This window comes from Gopherus evgoodei, chromosome 2 (genome assembly GCF_007399415.2).
Source record: "Gopherus evgoodei ecotype Sinaloan lineage chromosome 2, rGopEvg1_v1.p, whole genome shotgun sequence".
Classification (NCBI taxonomy): domain Eukaryota; kingdom Metazoa; phylum Chordata; order Testudines; family Testudinidae; genus Gopherus; species Gopherus evgoodei.
In genome coordinates, this window is record NC_044323.1 from 275223018 (window position 1) to 275242047 (window position 19030).

The window sequence follows — 19030 nt, forward strand, 5'->3', positions numbered from 1 at the left end:
CTGGGGGACAAAACTATTTACCTCTCTCCACTGTGAAAACATTTATTCCTACCCTTTGTTTCCTATCTTTTAACCAGTTACCAATCTATGAGAGGACCTTCCCTCTTATCCCATAACAGCTTACTTTGCTTAGGAGCATTTGGTGAGGCACCTTGTCAAAGGCTTTCTGAAAATCTAAGTACACTATATCCACTGGATCCCCCTTGTCCACATGTTTGTTAACCCCATCAAAGAATTCTAGTAGAGTGGTGAGGCATGATTTCCCTTTACAAAAACCATGTTGACTCTTCAACAAATTATGTTCATCTATGTGTCTGAGAATTTTAGACTTCCACAGGAGGCACGGGGCTTAAAACCCAGCGACTGAGGCATGCCCTGGCACTGGGGAAGCGGACAACTCTGCTAACTAAGCACGGGGGCATCCAAAACTGCCTAAGGTCTAAAAACTACAAAACTAACTAACAACTATTTACACTAAAAACCTGGAGAAACAACCATTAGGAGAAGGATTGCCTGAGCAGTGAAGGGTTCCTGTCAGGATTTATTAGAAGGAACTGAAGAGGAGCGGGGTCAGTAGGACCCTTAATTCTGGCACTATGAGTGTACAACACCAGAGGGTGCTGGAGCTAACCCAAAAGATACCACTAAGGGGAAAAAATTCCAGCAGCTGTGCTTGGGGCACACACACACTCCTCCATTGGAATGGACATGTACAAGCACTCTAAGAAGAAAAGCCTATTACAAAACATAGAAAACTCTGGGAGGGCTGGATAACTATGTGAAAGCATGTATCTTGGAGCTGAAGGGTGACAAACCAGTCTCCTAGATCTAGGGATGGAATTATGGTGGCTAGAGTCATGATCCTGAAGTGCTGTGAAAGAAAATAAGCATTTCATTTTATGAACTGGTCTCCACCCTTCACCCCTTTTGGGGATTAGGAAATAGTTGGAATAGAACCCTCTTCTGGCAAACCCAGGGATAACCTGATCAATTGCTCCTAAGAGCAGAAGAGATTGGACTTCCTGCTTTAGGAACTCCTTGTGAGATGGGTCCCTGAAGAGGGATGGCAATAGAGGAAGTGGATGAAATAGCCCAGGTCAGCCACCGCTAGTATCCATTACCTGAGGTGATGTGCTTCCAGGCAGGCAGGAAGTAGGACAGTCAGTCTCCAAAAGGCGGGTGGGTGGTAGAACTGTACAGTGGAGGATCCAGGAAAATAGGTTGCTTGATTCCCTCAACAAAGCAGTCAAAACTGTCTCTGAGAAGGAGGTGCAGATTGGGTAGTTGTAAAGGGGAGTGGTCCCCTTTTGTGAGGTTTGAATCTCCTCCTCAGAGGCTCTGAAGGTCTAGAATAGGCCTTGTGTGGTTGTACTGTAATGGTCTGTAATGATTGAGCACCTGCTAAAATCTATTTTTATTGCAGGCACAAATTCTCAATGCCTATAGCGTTGCCTTTCAAGCTTTAGGTGGAGAAGGTGTCTGTGTCCATGCTGATGAGTTTGGGTCCTTTAAAGGAAGGGTCTTCAACAGTATTCCGTACCTCTACTGATAGTCCAGAAGACTGTAGCCAAGATGCTGGCTGCACAAATTGAGATTAACTGAAACTGTAGGTTCGTCAAGGTGTGTGGTCTGTTTCTGTATTCCACATGTGGGATTCATAGATTCATAGACTCATGGGATACACATGCGCACCATGCGCTTGTCTGGAATTTTCTTGCAAGCATGTGTCAACCAAAAGACATTGCACCATAGCTCTCCTTATGCTCCAGATGGAGGGTAAAAGGACAATGTGGACCGATGCCTCTCTAGTTCCTACTCTTATTGCAAATCCAGTTAATCCTCAGCAAAGGGGATGATGGGCAGGGTACTGGAACGAAGATAGAGACCACACATCTTGAAGAATCTCCAATTACAGGTAAATAACCTGCATTTCTTCTTTGAGTGATAGTATTTATGTGTATTTCATGTGAGAGATTAACAAGCAGTGGTCAAACAGGAGGTGGATGTGAGGATGCAGAAATGATAGCTGACTGTAATGCTGCTGTCCCCACAGCTGTAGCTGCAATAGAAAACTGGATTCTGCATCCTCAAAATAGGCTCTTCTTCTAGAGTAACAATGTCCTGAAATAGACATGATCCCAATAGGAGGGGTGAATGTGGACAGAGGAAGGCAAAAATGTCCTCTGGGGAGATATAGGTCTCATACAACCCTGAAGTGCAGGGAGAGTCCATCATGGGAGCTGTCAGATCTGGAGCTTCTCTGGTCACAGCAGAAGTTGGATCAATTTGGGACCCTGTTGTCCAGGGAACACTGGAGGATGCTTGTCCTTAGCCTTAGCTAACAGAACCAGTAGCAGAACCAGCAGATCCATCCATCCTTGAGCCACTTTCTCTTGCCAAGATTAATTCAGACTTACACCTTTAGCGCCCGTGCATGCAGGCTTTCCCGATTTTGACAGGGTTGGGGAGGGATCCTCTCTCTTCAGGGCAGTCTTTGACAAAGTTGGATTGTCCTTATGAGACTGCCCCTGACTTTCATGGAAAGCCTTCTCTTTAGGCTTAGAAGTCTTAGCCTCCATTCCTGATCTCCTGTTCTGGGAGGTACTGCCTGCTTGATGAGACTGATGTCCAGGGGGCGGTTCTAGGCCTGGATCTGACGGAAGGTCTCATTGCTTTCTCCATCAGGTGTTTCTTAAGTCTCAGTTCCTGACTCTCATGAGTTCTGCGGGGAAAGGAGTGGCAGATGTTGCACTCGACTGAGATGTGCACCTCACCTAGGCAGCATTGATGTTTGTCACTCAAAGAAAAGGGACAAGGCCAGAAAACACAGTTCTTGAACCCCAGAATCTTGGGCATAATCCAGCCTTCTAAAGGTGGGGCAATTGCCTGGGGTGAGGAAAAAAGGAGAAAACTATCTAACTACACTACACTAGAAAGATACTAAAACAAACTGTTTACAGGCCTGACACAATAGACAGGAGCTGAGAACACCGAAGAGTTCATCTCAGCCCATGTGGCAGTAAGAAGGAACTGGAGAGGTATCAACCTGCACCCTCCTTTATACTACCAGTTTAGAGCACGAGAAGAGCTATGGAGCACGTGCAGACCAACAGACTGAGCTTGCAAGAAAATTCCAGACTCAGACACATGCTGCGCATGCATATCTGATGTGTGGAATACACGTAGGGACCGTCACTTGAAGAAGCACAGCAGTAGCCAGGAATCTAGTAGCCATGTTGGTGACATTGAGAACAGCCTGCAGGGAGTTTTCCCAATCCAGTATCAGAAGGGTAGCCATGTTAGTCTGGATCTGTAAAAGCAGCAAAGAGTCCTGTGGCACCTTTTAGGCTAACAGACATATTGGAGCATGAGCTTTCATGGGTGAATACCCACTTTGTCGGATGCATGCTCACGAAAGCTCATGCTCCAATACGTTTGTTAGTCTATAAGGTGCCACAGGACTCTACTGCTTTTCCAATCCACTGACTCTCAGAGAGAAGGGATTTAAATTGGTGCTTTTGGTTTTGTGGCAGGTGTTCAATAAAGTTTGGGAACTTTAAGTAATTGTTAAAATTGTATTTAGCCATCAAGACCTGGTAGTTTCCTATTCAAAATTGAAGAGCTGCAGATGAATAAAAACAGCAAAGAATCCCGTGGCACCTTATAGACTAACAGACGTTTTGGAGCATGAGCTCATGCTCCAAAACGTCTGTTAGTCTATAAGGTGCCACAGGATTCTTTGCTGCTTTTACAGATCCAGACTAACACAGCTACCCCTCTGATGCTGATTAATAGTTTTTCCTGTTCAGGTGGTCTAATTGTTTGTACTCTTGTCTGAAGAAGAGCATCTGGAGCAAACTGGATGATTTCTTTCATTAATGGTGTCCACTACCAGGGAATCGGGTGAGCTGGGAGAAGTAGTCCATTCCCCGTGGTGGAATATCATATCTTATCATCTACCTGCTTGCAGGTGGGCAGAATAGCAGCAGGTTTGCCGTAAACAACGTGCAGGCAATAACAGTGCCTCATTAACTGGTAGGGTGATTTGTCCCTAAGGGGTGATATTTAAAATGCCTACCATGGAATTTTGGGACTCCTGGACACTCTTCTAGCAGGATCTGGAGAGATTCTGCCAGACATTTCATTAGATCCTGGAAGGCCCTAAAGTCATCAGTGTAAGAGGTCAGTGATGGGATTACTGCTTCACGAAGGGAAGAGGAGGAGGATTTGGCTGATGGGGGCAAACTTCCTTGAATCTGTAGCTCTTGCTCTTCTAGTGCCTCTCCCCGTACCAAGGCAGCAGGCAGACCTGGAGGATGGTCTGTTGATGCCTGTGAATGAGGAGGTATGGAGTGAGCACTGGAGTTTCTTTCTAGCTGGTACCTCATAAAATTGTTCAGTGTCCTCAGGGGTTCTAGTAAGCCCTCTGAGAAGAGGGACAGAGGAAAGGTCCCCAAGGATATTCATATCCTTGAGGTCTAGGGCACCAGGTAGGCTCCAGAACATCCTCTTTTGTGACAGACTCACAATGTACCTGTACACTGGAATAAAAGACCCACAGCATGGCCACAGCTGGGCTGTGTCAGCTGACTTGGGCTAGCAGGGCTCAGGCTGCAAGGCTAAACACTGAAATGTAGATATTTGGACTCTGGCTGGAGCCCAGGCTCTGGCACCCTCCCCCCTGATGGGGACCCCAGAACTTGGGCTTCAGCCCAAGCCCAAACATCTACACAGCAATTTTTAGCTCTGCAGCTTCAGCCCTGTTAGCCCAAGTTAGCTAGCCTGGGCCAGCCAGGGGTGTTTAATTGCTGCATAGACATACCCAGAGGGGTGAGATGGTGCAGAAGTGATGTAGAGCCCTATACTGAAACCTAAGAGTCAGAAGTACCATCTCCTAGGCTAAGGGAGGGTGAGGAGCACCTTAGGTATCGGTGCTGGAAATGAGGGTTTTAAGTACAACTGAGATTCAGGTTGCACAGTCAAAGTGGTGCTGGGCAAGGGGCTCTGGTAGAGCTGAGTAGGGGAGATTCCAGTTCATCCAAAATGAGAAGTTTCTCCAGGGAAAAGAAACTGGAGGGTGATGGAGGGCTGTGATAGCCTATAGTCATAGCCTGAGTTGGTGCCGGAGCCAGGAACATGGCTTGCCTCAAGGAGGAGATGGTGTGTGTGGCACCAGAGAGGCCAATGGAGCAGCTACTCTGACCTTGGAGCTCAGGAAGATGGTACCAGAGTGCAGGGAAAAGCCCCTGTACAACCTCAGAGGGTACAGAGGTAGGAGCTGTTGTATTAATTTCAATGGCCAAAAGAGTTAAGGTTATAAACTCTTTCACCATCCAGCATCAAAACACTGGTAACAAAGTGGTCCAGGCTTTTTTTTTTTTTAGGCCTAGGGAGACCTTGATTTACTCAATTTCTTGGCGAACACCCAAAAGCATTCATTCTAAAGTTGAAAGTTATTGATCAAAAAAACAAAAAGAACAAGAAATTAAAACGAGCATTTATTTTGCAACTGAAACTGAGTGATTATGCAAAACAATTAAAATCTTGAAAGTGTCTCTCTCCTTTCAGAGGCAAAATATCAGCCTCTTATTTTCAAAATAACCTTCCTTTGATGAAAAGGAAAGGGTTAATTTAACTTTCAGTTCTGATGTATAAAGGGTATTCACTTCTCCTGTTTCTAACAGACAGAAGATGGAGGAGAGAGAGAAAAGGTGGGGGAAATACAAACTTTTGTTGATGTTTTTGGAACACTGGATGGCTGGACAGTCAGGAATGGATGCTTTGGCTGGCAGATCAACCATGGCACCTGTCACTTGGACACATGCACATTCTGGTCAGGCATGTCACTTGGTGGGAGTCTCTCTAGACAGGGCAGGCTTGGCTTGATGCAGTTTGGATTTGATGAAAAGCAGCGAGAGAGAGACAGGAGGAAAGAAATAGTAGGCCATAAAGTAACACAACAAGGAAGGGAGGCAGAACAGGATCTTGCATGTCTCTGCAGTGCTGGCAATGAGGTAACCCCCCAATGGGATGAAGACTGGATGTCATGGTATGATGATTTGCAGCGCTCACAGGTGAAAATAAAGTTACTTAAACGAAAGCAAGGCAAGCAGGCCTTCCTCGTGGAGAAAGAGTGCTCCTTCTGTCTTGGGGTCAGGAAAGATGAGATGTGACAAGACCAGATGAACTGGGATGCAAGATGAGAGAGATGAAAATGCTTTCCCCCCAATTTTTTTTTAATATAAGGAACCCAAAAAGGGGGAAATGGTTCATCCCCTCCTCATTTTGTCCACTAATTAGGCCTAATATCTGGCACACTAGTTTCAGTCCATTAACTTCTGACTCCACCAAACATGATTTCAACAGTCCTTGTATCACCTCAGTAGGTCCTTTCTATTTGGACTAATCCAGCTTCTTTGTCTGGTTCTCTTGGACTTGATTATAAAAATTTATTTATTGAAAACAACTCAGCCTATTTTTCATGGTTAAGGATGGGTAAGGAATGTCCCTAGCCTCTGTTTATCAGAGGTGGAGATGGATTGCAGGAGAGAGATCACTTGATCATTACCTGTTAGGTTCGCTCCCTCTGGGGCACCTGGCATCGGCCACTGTTGGTAGACAGGATACTGGGCTGGATGGACCTTTGGTATGACCCAGTATGGCTATTCTCATGTACTTCCTATGCAGTACCTGTGCCTCAGGACTAATTTCCGTCGGCCCCTCAGTGGTGCTCCTTGAAGAATGTTAAGTCTCCCAGGAGTGAGATTTATGGGGTGACCTACCCCTCATTTCCTAGTATGGGAGAGAAGTTTCTTCTTAGAAGTTTTAGTCTCTGGAGCTGCTGCTGGGGTGCCAGCTGTCACTAGAGGAATCCGAAATATTGAGGCTCATCTACCAGGGGGTGGAGTGATGGGAGAAGCAGACCCCGCTGGAGCTAGAGAGGGTTCCATTAAGAGGAACTTCAAACTAGCCTATTTTTTCCTAGACCTGCCTTTAAACCCAAAGCAGATGTTGCACTTTGACAGGATGCTTGTGTCTGAGTCACCTAGAATGCCTGTCGCTATGGGGAAAAAGACCTGTGCATCTGGCAGGGCTTAAACCCCCAGGGTCTTTGGCTGGTGTGCCGAAACACTAAACCAAAAGTAAAAAAGGGTGAAGGACCCCCAGCAAAAGCACAAGTGTGCTGAAATTAAATAAAAATAAGAAAAATTCACAGTGAGAAAGAATGGGAAGCTGTAGAACAGCTGATACCACGTGTTCCATCTAGAGCTGCAGGCAGTTGAGAAGGAACCAAGTAGCTGCAGGTCCACACTTTCCTATATGCCCTCATATGGGAGCATGAGGAGCTGCTCTGTGCAGATGCAGACCCTGCTTTACATTCTGCAGTTCAGAGTGCAGACATGCGCACATGCTATGGTGGAGCACCTGTAGGGAAATATACTCAAAGAGCTGATTAAGATTAAGCTTGCTAAGTTTATGGAAGGGATGGTATGATGGGATAGCCTAATTTTGGCAATTGATCTTTGATTATCAGTAGATAAGTATGGCCAGTGGTCGGTGATGGGATGTTGGATGGGATGGGATCTGATTTACTGCAGAGAATTCTTTTCTGAGTGCTGGCTGGTGAGTCTTGCCCACATGCTCAGGGTTTAGCTGATTGCCATATTTGGGGTCGGGAAGGAATTTTCCTCCGCAGCAGATTGGCAGAGGCCCTGGAGGTTTTTCGCCTTCCTCTGCAGCGTGGGGCATGGGTCACTTGCTGGTGGATTCTCTGCAGCTTGAGGTCTTCAAACCACAATTTGAAGACTTCAATAACTCAGGCATAGGTTAGGGGTTTGTTATAGAAGTGGATGGGTAGGGTTCTGTGGCCTGCTTTGTGCAGGGGGTCGGACTAAATGATGATCACATTGGTCCCTTCTGACCCTAGAATCTATGAGTAACTGCTATGGCATAAGGACTACCTAGTAAAGGCAGAGAGTCTTGTGGAAACCCTCCTCTAAGAACATTCTGACTGCTGTAACAGGGCAAAGGATCTGCCTCTAAACAAGTGCAACTAGATCTCTGCTCCTTCGGGGCCTGATCAAGCCAATTCATCAGACCTTCAGTGAAGAAAGTCTTGTCTTAAACTTAGAAAACCAGGAAAGTTCTTCAAAAGGCATCACAAGAACTTGAATGAACCCACATACTAAGCCTGTATTGAATGTGTGTCTTTGTATGGGCACTTTACCTTAAAGGTCTGTTCCCATCCTGCATAAAAAAAACTCTTCCAGAACTCTTTTGTGAACCTTTGCAGCCAGAAGTGGATCAGGAATGACCCTGGGTAGCAGCTCAGAGCTTCACTCATTTCTTATATAAAACTTTTTCTGGGTACTGGTAGCCATATTTAGTTGCTTAGAAGTTGTAACTGCATCTGTTAAACTGAACTGCCTTTCCTATAAGCTTATCTCAGTTTCTTGTCTTAAAGGGACACCTTCAGACAAGCTAGACAATTTAAAAGTAGTTCCAGGCATTATACCTACCCGAGTCACCCTACCAATATTTTTGCTTTTACAGTCAGATTTTCCTCTTTTTCTTTCCTTATTTTTTGTTTTAAGTGTTTCTTCTCTTTCCTCTTGTATGAAGAGATGACAGGGGAAACTCAGTATACGATCTGATTCTCCACTGCTTTGCACCTTGCAAAGTAATTTACTTGTAGGCAAAGCAAGTGTAAATTGCTAACAACTCAGAATGACAGTGTTTTACACTCACTCTGCACAGGTGTAAGTGACTACACAAGGCAAGTGGAAAATGGGCCCAAAGTACTGCCATCAAATGCACAAACGCAATGTAGATATAGCACCTCTTTCTGCACTTTGTTGTTGTGCAGACAGATTTCTGTGCCCATGTTGAGCCTCATTACAATCAGTGGGATTCCACATGGGTGCAACAGTCTGCTGCATGCAACAAATTGCAATGTCAGGGTCTTGTTAGGCAACATTCCATCTTAAAAGTATCTTTAAAGGCCTTCAAATACCACACGACCGCACTTTGATTAGAGACCCTCTCTGTTAAACAAAAATGGGTTGCTTATCCCTTAAAAGAGGCGTCACTAATTCTCTGTATAATTATTTGATTTTCATTTAAGAAAATGGAAAATCACTAAAGAAAATTACTACTGAATGCTGACCTTTATTATGCACTCAAAGACACAAATCAACTGGGTGAGACAGATTTTTTTTTCCCTCTTTCTCTGTCAAATAAATATTTTAAGCTAGCAAACATCAGATCAGCATTAAGCATTGCGCCTGTAAGGAAACAAACACTGGTAAGAATTATTTACAACTATAGATGGTTAAACATTATTGCAGTGGAAACAGATAATATAAATATATTCAAAGGCTTCATTTTACAATACCTGAAGCACAACAAATCTGTTCAACAGCTGAAAATGTTAAGAAACTACTGTCGAATAGATCAAAGACCACAATCAGCAATGCTGAAAACAAAAAAACAAAAAACCCAACAGCAAATTTAACATTACACTTTGAGTGCTCTATGGAGTAAAAAAGAAAAATAAAGCAGTGCACAAGATTTCTGCATATTTTACATTATTAAAAAATAGTAGTTGACAGCAGTATGAAAAATAAAAAAAGACACCAACTCACAAAGCCAGCTGGTCTGTTATGAAAATATCAACTAAATGGCAGTATTTTGGAATTACTAATAAAGCTGTAGTTAAAAAAGGTAACCATTTATAAAAATGAAAGCAGCATGCATATTCAAGGCTCCTCTGTATCTCTTTTGTTAGTTGACAAATGCTTCAGTAAAAAAACATTTTTTACGATGCATCATTTTATGAGTTGCACAAACAGGGAGCTATTAACTCTTGGGCCTGTCTATAGTTTTTGGACTGGTATAACTATCAATAATTGTGTTGATTTTACACCAGTATATCTTATTCCTCTTCCTGTATAGGAATAGCTATACGTATCAGTGTAAACCATCCTTATATAGATATCAGTGTATCCATGCTAGGGAGTTGTTCTGCTTTAAGTATACTAGTATAGTCAAAGTATTACAACTTGTGCATGTAGACAAGCCCTTAGTCTTATTCAGGTAAAGCTGACATACTGGCTCCAACTGCGAGTTTGTGTGAATGAAAGCAAGCAGGATTTTTTCTGTAGTTATTTGTACATGAGCCGGGCTTTAAATGGAACATGCTCATTTCAAAAAAATTTCTCTGAAGAAAAAGCACATTTAAAAAATTGTCCTGTAGCCCCAAATGGGGAGATTTTTCAAAAGACACAAAAGGGATTTAGGTGCTCAGCTCCCAATGACTTTCAGGAGGAATTGGGTGCCTAATCCCCTTTGTCATCTTTAAAAATATCCTCCCAAAATTATTTTAAAAGTATTAATGAAGAGCATCTGCCTTAAAGAGTTTACATGAATGTTCAGGCCTCCTGACATGGCAACGTAGGTTAACAACGAACAGAGAGAATGATGCTAGAAAAACTCTGGACTGCTACATATTTGAACAAAGACAGTTCCTAGTTTCTGCATAATCCTTACAAACACATACACACACCACACACACTCACTCAGTAAGGACATATTACATTATTTCTGTTTTCAAATTTTTGGTACAAAGTTTATTTTCAGTGGTTCCCTCAGTATTCATTCTTGTGACAGCTTCTTTTTATTTTCTGTCTCATTATTTTTTCAGGTGTTAAAGCAAAATAGGCCTCTATTGAAAGGAATGGAAATATTACAAATATTTAACAGTGGCACTCATTCATATCTTCATCTAAAAAAAAAATAAATCCAGAGACAAGATCCATAATGATCCATAACGCCCACAAAGGCTTAGTTTTGTAATATTGAGAAGAATCCCATGCATTCCCAATTGTATGTGTAAATTGTACAAGCGCATGCACAACTTTCAAAGTTTGTGCAGAGCCTGATAAATAAGACACAAATATCAGTTACATTTACTTTTTCTAAGAACTTTTACTCTGTAAAATGTTTGGTCACTCAAAGCTATAAGCTTAATCACATATCAAAGAACACAGGCAATAAAGCCCATCTTACTAGAATGTACAGTATTAAGCTGGACAAAATAGAGGACAAAATCTAGTGGTTCACTGAAGCCTCTTCAAAAAAGGTCTAAAACAGAAAGTTTCCATCATGTATCAGAATAAAAATGTTCTGTATTAAAATCTGTTTTACAAGTAGTCTTTTAATCAGTCTTCTATTTACAGTGCAGAACTTCTACCAGCTGCAGTAGTTTAACTTTGGCACAACACTAAGTTCCAATCCTTTTGAGTATTCAATCCTGTGTGTGTCTCAAAATTTTCTTGGTTTCACGAAAGATTAGGCCCATTCACAGTAAACCAGATATCTTGCTTCCCCTTCACCACTTTGGGCAGCTACAAAGGAAAGACACTGTAAGCTACCGAATCATTCAAGAGAAACGCTTTTTTCTAAAATGCCATGTTGGCTTCCTTTAACATGATTACATACACCAGGCATAGATCATACAGCTTGCTTGCTACATGCTGGTCATCTCCCAAAACCTTGCTGGTCATTAGTCAATCACTTTTCTAGTACTTCAAATACCCTACAAAGTATTAACTTAATTGCATTTCACATGTGAAACAAGACACAAATATACTGCAGTTACTGAAAACTGCAGAGCACAATCATTTATGTAAACCAATGAGATTCCTGTTAACTCTCCTGTGCACATGAAGAGTGGAATCCAGTGCAACATATTCTATAAATAAAGCCTTCCCAGGGAGGACAACTAATTTTTAATATTGGTATTAGACACACTGCAAATATGCCCAGATCAGACTACTTGACATATCTAGAAACATTTTCAGAAGCTGAGACTAGGGAAGAAAGCTACTTGGAAGTCATAACATAGCAGGAATTTCTGTGGTTTGTCTTGTCAGAACACAGTTGATGGCTTTGCAACTCATGCTTTCACATTATGTTAGCAGATAATGTAGGGAAAGTACCATGGAATATTTTTGATCTGAAGAGGTATATGGAACACTTTATTCAATAGAAGGCAAATAACATTGCAACTTAATTTGCTGTGCTGTGATAAATAAAACCCAAGATGTCCATAGCACTTTTCACCTCCAAATGCTCTACAAACCAAAACTGAAATATAAGGTAAACTATTAGATCCAGGCACCATTTCTTCCACAACTATAGTGCTGCCACCTGTGGGGTGAAATGTGGAGGTTGTGTGGTGGGAAAAAAAAAATGCACACCACACAACAGTTTAGGACAGCAGAGGAGGCAAGTACCATATATAAACTGCAGAGAGAATTTAGGTAGACAGAATGCAATGATCAAAGCTGGAACTTGGCCAAGACACAAGTTAATGCATACTCCTGTAAAGAGTGCCACAGAATTATTAATGACCGCTCTGACTGTGGGAATGTTGCTTAAGCCAAAATTTTCAAATTTTAGTACTCATAGTCAAGGAGCTAAAAAATTGCCTGAGTTTTCAGAGGTGCTGAGCACCCCGAGAGTTTCACTGAGTCAGTGACACGTACAGGAACTCAATACCTGGGAAACCATCAGTCCATAAAGTTTAAGAATATAGGCCTTAACCCTTCTAAGCCTCAGTTTTCGCATTTTAAAACAGGGATAATACACACATCTGTAAACTGGTTTGAGACAGTGGGATGAAAAATGCTATATAAAGGGCAAAGAACTATAATTTTTTTTCTGCTTTAACTGTCCTCATTTTGAGTCATTTTCTCCATAATATTAATACAGTACAAAAGCTCCAAAGTAACTTGACCCAAGAAACCCTTGCCATGCTATTTGCTGTTTGTATCCTGTGACACACAAGGTTTTAAAACCTAGACAGGAAACAATCCAGCATTGCATAGGGAGGGGTAGAGAATGGAATTCTTTATAGATCTGTTCCATTTGTAGTTTATATGATTCTATCAGTATGAACAATTTTCAATATATTTATTGATCTCTTGATCACTAATATTCATGTCTCTTCATTAGTATCTAAATGTTTTTTAAGCCCTATTGCCATGCAAAGCCCAATTAAATCCCTGACAGTCAATATTATTTCACTACATGCTCAGTTTTCAAGCTTCTAGGTTAGGGTTTGGGTATTAGCAAGACAGCAGCTTGAAAATTTGCCTTCTCTCCTTGGGAGGTACTATGAATATATAGATACGGCGTTGGCTCCATTGGAGTCAGGTGGCTGAAGCCAAGCCTGTCATAATTACAGAAGGAAACGCTAAGGCTCCAACTACAGTAATCCATTAGTGCAAAAGGGGCAATAGCCCTCTCCTACCCTGAGCTGAGGAGTGGCAGCACAGGTATTACATGGCCTGAGACTGCAATTGCCCTAGCTATTGCTCTGCTCTCCCTTCAGGGGGAGAACAGCTAATGGATCTACATCTCTGGGCTTTGTACCTCTTGGGGCAGGATTTCTGGAGCCACCGCACAACCCTGTACAGCAAAAGAAATCTGTTCAACTGCATCAGAGATCCCCAGCAATCACAAAGGGGACAGGATTTTGCCCAAAGTCAGTAAGCAATATGTGAAAGATTCCTTGAGGAGGCGTAATGCATTCACATTATCGCCAGAGATCAATATTACAGCTAGGGATGGAAGCTTCATATGAATTTATTCAAAAGCAATTTATGCACACACTCAGTGGCCCAACTTTTATAACGTATTGGGGAAAATCACTCAACTTCAATCACGACGTAGAAAAAAGGGAAGAAAAAGAATTAGCTTATTCTTTGCATTCAACACTATGCAGAGGTTCATAATAGTTAAATGTGAGGGAGGAGAGGGGCAAACCTAGCTTACTACCCCTTACTGTTCTGGACAGAACAAGAAATGGATCATGGTTTGCTTTTGACATTTTAAGAGAAGTGGATTTTTTTTCTGGGCAAGTGAAGAAATTCTCCAGGCTTCTCCATTTTCCCCTCTTCTCAAAGGGCCTATATCTGGCTGGTTCTCAATCGTGTGGCCTTAGAAGGCTGGCTTTGACTCCCTCTACGGCCAGCCAACAGCACTTCTGGGTCCATAGGAGAGGATCACTTGAAACATATCAAACATCCCTCTTCCTTAAGAAGAAAGTGAGCTGGTTGCATAGTGCTTGAGGGATTCTCCCAGGAGGCAGCATACCATGGTAACACTGGACCATGAGCCTACCCAGGCACCAGTTTCTTTTACTTCATGTCTCTCTCCATTCTGGTATGGATATGTCTTTATTCTTCCATCAGCTAAGATTCAAAGGCCGCAGCAACTACATAATCAGATCAGATATTCTTGGTATCAGAGCAAAAGGAAGGAGAAAATGTTAGCTCTGTATTTGTTCTCAGCCAGCCACATTCACAGATGCAGTCTAAAACAGTGGTTCTTAATCTCTGCCATTTACCTAGAGTTAAGACTTGAGCTCTCCTAGCTAGTTCCCTCCATCTCCCACTCAATAGTACATGCTTTAATGCCATCACAAAGAGCCTAGGCTACTTCTGGAGAGAGCATATTAAAGGCTTTTCTACATCTGGAAATTTACCAAAATAGCTATTCCCAAAAAATTATTAGAATTAGTTATTTCAGTATAAGCCTCTATATGGACACACTTATTCCAGAATAAGAGTGCCTCTCTCTGATTTAGCTTAATCCAAGTGATGATTATTCCAGAATAGTTTATTGCAGTCAATTCCAAGCAGAAACAAACCCTGAGGCAGGCAAGCATCAGTACTGCATGGCAGGGCTGAGCAACAAGACTTTGGAGCCACTGTTGTAAAGTACATTTTGCTTCTTACCTGCCATTGCTACAATTACAGAAACAACAGACAATCCTGCAGCCTTCCACTCAGACAATACTTTTTAGTGATTCATTTTCATGTCAGTTGTGGTGAGATGACAGAAGCATCCATAAGAAGGAACCCCCTCCTCTCCACAGAAATGTATAAATGCTAATTATTTCTTTTAAGAGTCTGTTAATAGGGCCAGATTATGAGCAGCAATGTGCACACAACTCCTAGCAACTTCACTGGTTAATCTAACTAAACTGGTTAATCTAATTTATCATCATGCTCAATCTTGGAATGCTCAGAACGCTCACTTGTCTTTAATAAGGGCGGTGGATGCTCAGCACTTCCCATGAGCAGGCCCCCAGTGTTTGTTTTGTTTTACATCTTCCAGAATTCAAAGAGGTAGTGGTCCAGATCCTCAGCTCATGTAAATCACTGCAACTCCATTGGAGTCAATGGAGCTGTATCATTTATACCAGTTGAGAATCTGTCCCAGTGTATGTTAAAAATAATCCTCAGGAGTATTTTACTGAAAGATTTTCATCCCAGGAGTATCAGAATAAATACTTAAATCTATTATCCCTTCATGTCTTTCTCATCTCATATGTGGTGATAGTTAAGAGACCACAACCAAAGTGATCTGAAGATCTTCCCAATTAGATCATACCACATTTTTAAAAAGTTCAGTTCACTATTGGCCTAAAAACAATCTTTTAAGAAAACAGGAAAAAGTTTATAGACTCATAGACTAATAGGTCAGAAGGGACATCTGATCATCTAGTCTGACCTCCTGCACAAGGCAGGCCACAGAACCCCACCCATCCAATTTTATAACAACCCCTATCCCAGGATCGAGTTATTGAAATCTTCAAAACTGGTTTGAAGACCTCAAGCTGCAGAGAAACCACCAGCAAGCGACCCGTGCCCCACGCTGCAGGGGAAGGCGAAAAACCTCCAGGGCCCCTGCCAATCCGCCCTGGAGGAAAATTCCTTCCCGACCCCATTATGGCGATCAGCTAAACCCTGAGCATGTGGTAAGACCCACCAGCCAGCGCCCAAGAAGGAATTCTCTGCAGTAACTCAGTTCCCATGTCATCCACAATCTCCCCGCAGATCATTGAGCAGACCTATCTGGTGGTAATCCAAGATCAATTGCCCAAATTAACAATCCTATCATAAATCCCCTCCATATACTTATCAAGCTTTGTCTTAAAGCCAGGAAAGTCTTTTGCCCCGACTACTTCCCTCGGAAGGCTGTTCCAGAACTTCACTCCCCTAATGGTTAGAAACCTTAGTCTAATTTCAAGTCTAAACTTCCTAATATCCAGTTTATACCCATTCGTCCTCGTGCCTACATTAGTACTAAACTTAAATAATTCCTCTCCCTCCCTAACGTTATCCCCCCTGATATATTTATATAGAGCAAGCATATCCCCCCGCAGCCTTCTTTTGGCCAGGCTAAACAAGCCAAGCTCTTTGAGTCTCCTTTCATAAGGCAGTTTTTCCATTCCTCGGATCATCCTTGTAGCCCGTCTCTGAACCTGTTCCAGTTTGAATTCATCCTTCTTGTACATGGGACACCAGAACTGCACACAGTATTCCAGATGGGGTCTCACCAACGCCTTGTATAACGGCACTAACACCTCCTTATCCTTGCAGGAAATACCCCGCCTGATGCATCCCAAAATCGCATTTGCTTTTTTAACAGCCGTAAACATAATGTTAAAAGAAAAATCTAAACTTCTGGTCAGCCCTAAATATTAAGGCAAGTCCAGACTTTGCTTATTAGAGACACAGTGCTAAGAAGTTTCAGGGTTTATTTTAATATTCTTGGAAGTTTAAAAATAGCGTTTCTCCCCCATCTGATTTTATCGTTTCCCATTTGGCAAACACTGATTTTTGACCCTACATTTGCAATGGCGCTTGAAATTAACATGGCTTTTTAAAAAAAAAAAAGTTTTTCTTTCTAGCTTGTGCAACAGCCTCATCTATATCAGCATCAGCCTAACAAGGGTATTCGTTAATCACTGAAACACTTTTAGAAATTGAAGCCCAAAAAGAATAGGCCAGATACTGATCTGTGTCAAACTAGCATATATGCAGTGTCATGAGCTCCACTGGAAACATCAGTGTGCTTCCCCCAAAGTTGTAACTGGTAATTACACTTCTTAATATTCCAGTTCAGATTGGAGGGGTTATAATTCATGCTCACAATGATAGGTACCAACAAAGGATCAATCACATTGCTGGACTTTTGGTGCTCTGTTCTGCTCCCTCAAGCCACCCGATACTTCCAAAGTTGAATCCTGCAATATATGCTCAGACGCATACTGCCTTAACATTTGTCTGTAATGTTACAAGGCAAACCCACTCAATCACATGCTTTGGAATTTCAGATAGAATATCCTCCTGCAGCTGAGTCAGCACTTTAGACATAAGATTACAGAGGTGGCTGCAGATATGTCTGGAGAGGGAGCACAAGTTAAACACAAATAGTCAGCTGCAAGATGTTTTTTTCGAGACAAAGCATGTTTTGCCCTTCCTTTTTGTTTGATCTGGGTGTCAGCCATAATCAGAGAAACGCAGAGAGAGTGAGACAGCGCTTTGCAACAGCTACTAAGGTTTCCACAGCTTCAGAAGCTCATAGTCAGAGAGAAAGTGATTGATCTTTTGTCACCACTTAGCTCTGTGAGGAAGAAGAGAGCCCCAGGAGTTCTGAACTTGGTTACTGAAGATGTAGAAACACTGGGCTAGATTTGACTCAAGTTTACACTGCTTTCTACAGGCCCCTGGAAGCAGAGTGCCCACTGGGGAGAAGGCACAAAAGGAGGATGTACGTGATAATAGGATGTTTTTTGTAGGGGGCTAATGCCACCCAAAAAATAGACATCACTGGCCAGGGGACCAGGAATGTTGTTTCAGCATCTCCTCTCCATGGAGAAATTAAAAGACCCAGCAAAATTTTAAGTTGCTTCTCCTTCCAGCAGGATATAAGGGAAGATGGCAGTAGAAATACTGACTGTCTATCCTTAGTGTGAGGCACCTTCCTGAGCTGTGTTTACTGAATCTAGACCAGGGGTAGGCAGCCTATGGCACGGGTGCTGAAGGCAGCACGCGAGTTGATTTTCAGTGGCACTCACACTGCCCAGGTCCTGGCCACTGGTCCAGGGAGCTATGCATTTTAATTTAAATTTAAATGAAGCTTCTTAAACATTTAAAAAATCTTATTTACTTTACATACAACAGTTTAGTTATATATTATAGACTTATAGAAAGAGACTTTCTAAAAACGTTAAAATGGATTACTGGCATGCGAAACCTTAAATTAGAGTGAATAAATGAAGACTCTGCACATCACTTCTGAAAGGTTGCCGACCCCTGATCTAGACCATTGTTTTAAAGCGGTCTGTTCAAGCACTAAAAATTTTTTTTTCTTGGGACCAACTGGTTGATTTTTAGAGAAACTAATATTTAAGATTCACAAGACATTCCCTATCAAATTCAAACAATTCTGGAGCTCAGTCCAGGTAAGTCCAACTTTGAGTTTAAACCAGGATACTTGACCATGTAGTTTTATTGCCCTGCACATTCACAGAATTATCACACTGATGGGCTGAATCCATTAGGATGAAGTTTGGTTAAACTTGCATGCAAATCGTTCAGCTGGGCTGCCACTAGAGATGAAAAATGAGACGTGTATACATATAGTTTGTTACATTCAAAGATTAAGAGCAATAGCAGTCATGTTTTAATTTTCTATAGGAATTAAAAAATGGGGCTTTATAGCTACTTTAAAAAGGTGAAGTGTTTTTCCTAACACTGAGTGAATTTGCAGATGCTTTTAATCTCTGCCCTGTCTTTTCATGTCTTTGTTGCTAAACAAAGCAGCTGATTCTGAATAGTTTTTAAAGCAACTTTCCTAACTCGTCTGCATATTTACCTTTTTCAGAATACAGGTTTTGATTTCAAGGACTTTTATGTTACCATTTTCCAACATAAGAGCAAATGCGTAAGCAAAAAATGAATGCTGATATGGATCACATCAGGTCTACCATGCATTTAAATTACATGGATGTAGAATGGATTTCTGGATATGCTGATTAAGTTTAATGAACAGCATCTTATAGCCCTACATTTAAACTGACTCAGCTCATGATGATAAAGACATTTTCAGCACAAGTTCTGTAAACCCGAACACTTTGAAAAACATGACAATCATTTCATCTAGTTTCTAA

General features: G+C 42.0%; 1 protein-coding gene across 3 annotated transcripts in view; it reads right to left on the bottom strand.

Moving 5' to 3' along the window:
• Positions 1-9163: 9163 nt before the first annotated feature.
• The window catches only part of ZHX1 (zinc fingers and homeoboxes 1), a 32461-nt gene continuing 22594 nt past the window's right edge, over positions 9164-19030 (bottom strand). For all 3 annotated transcript variants that reach the window (XR_003999207.1, XM_030553781.1, XM_030553782.1), the window contains one exon: positions 9164-11405. The gene's annotated coding sequence lies outside the window, so the exon portion shown is untranslated. The remainder of the gene's footprint in view (positions 11406-19030) is intronic.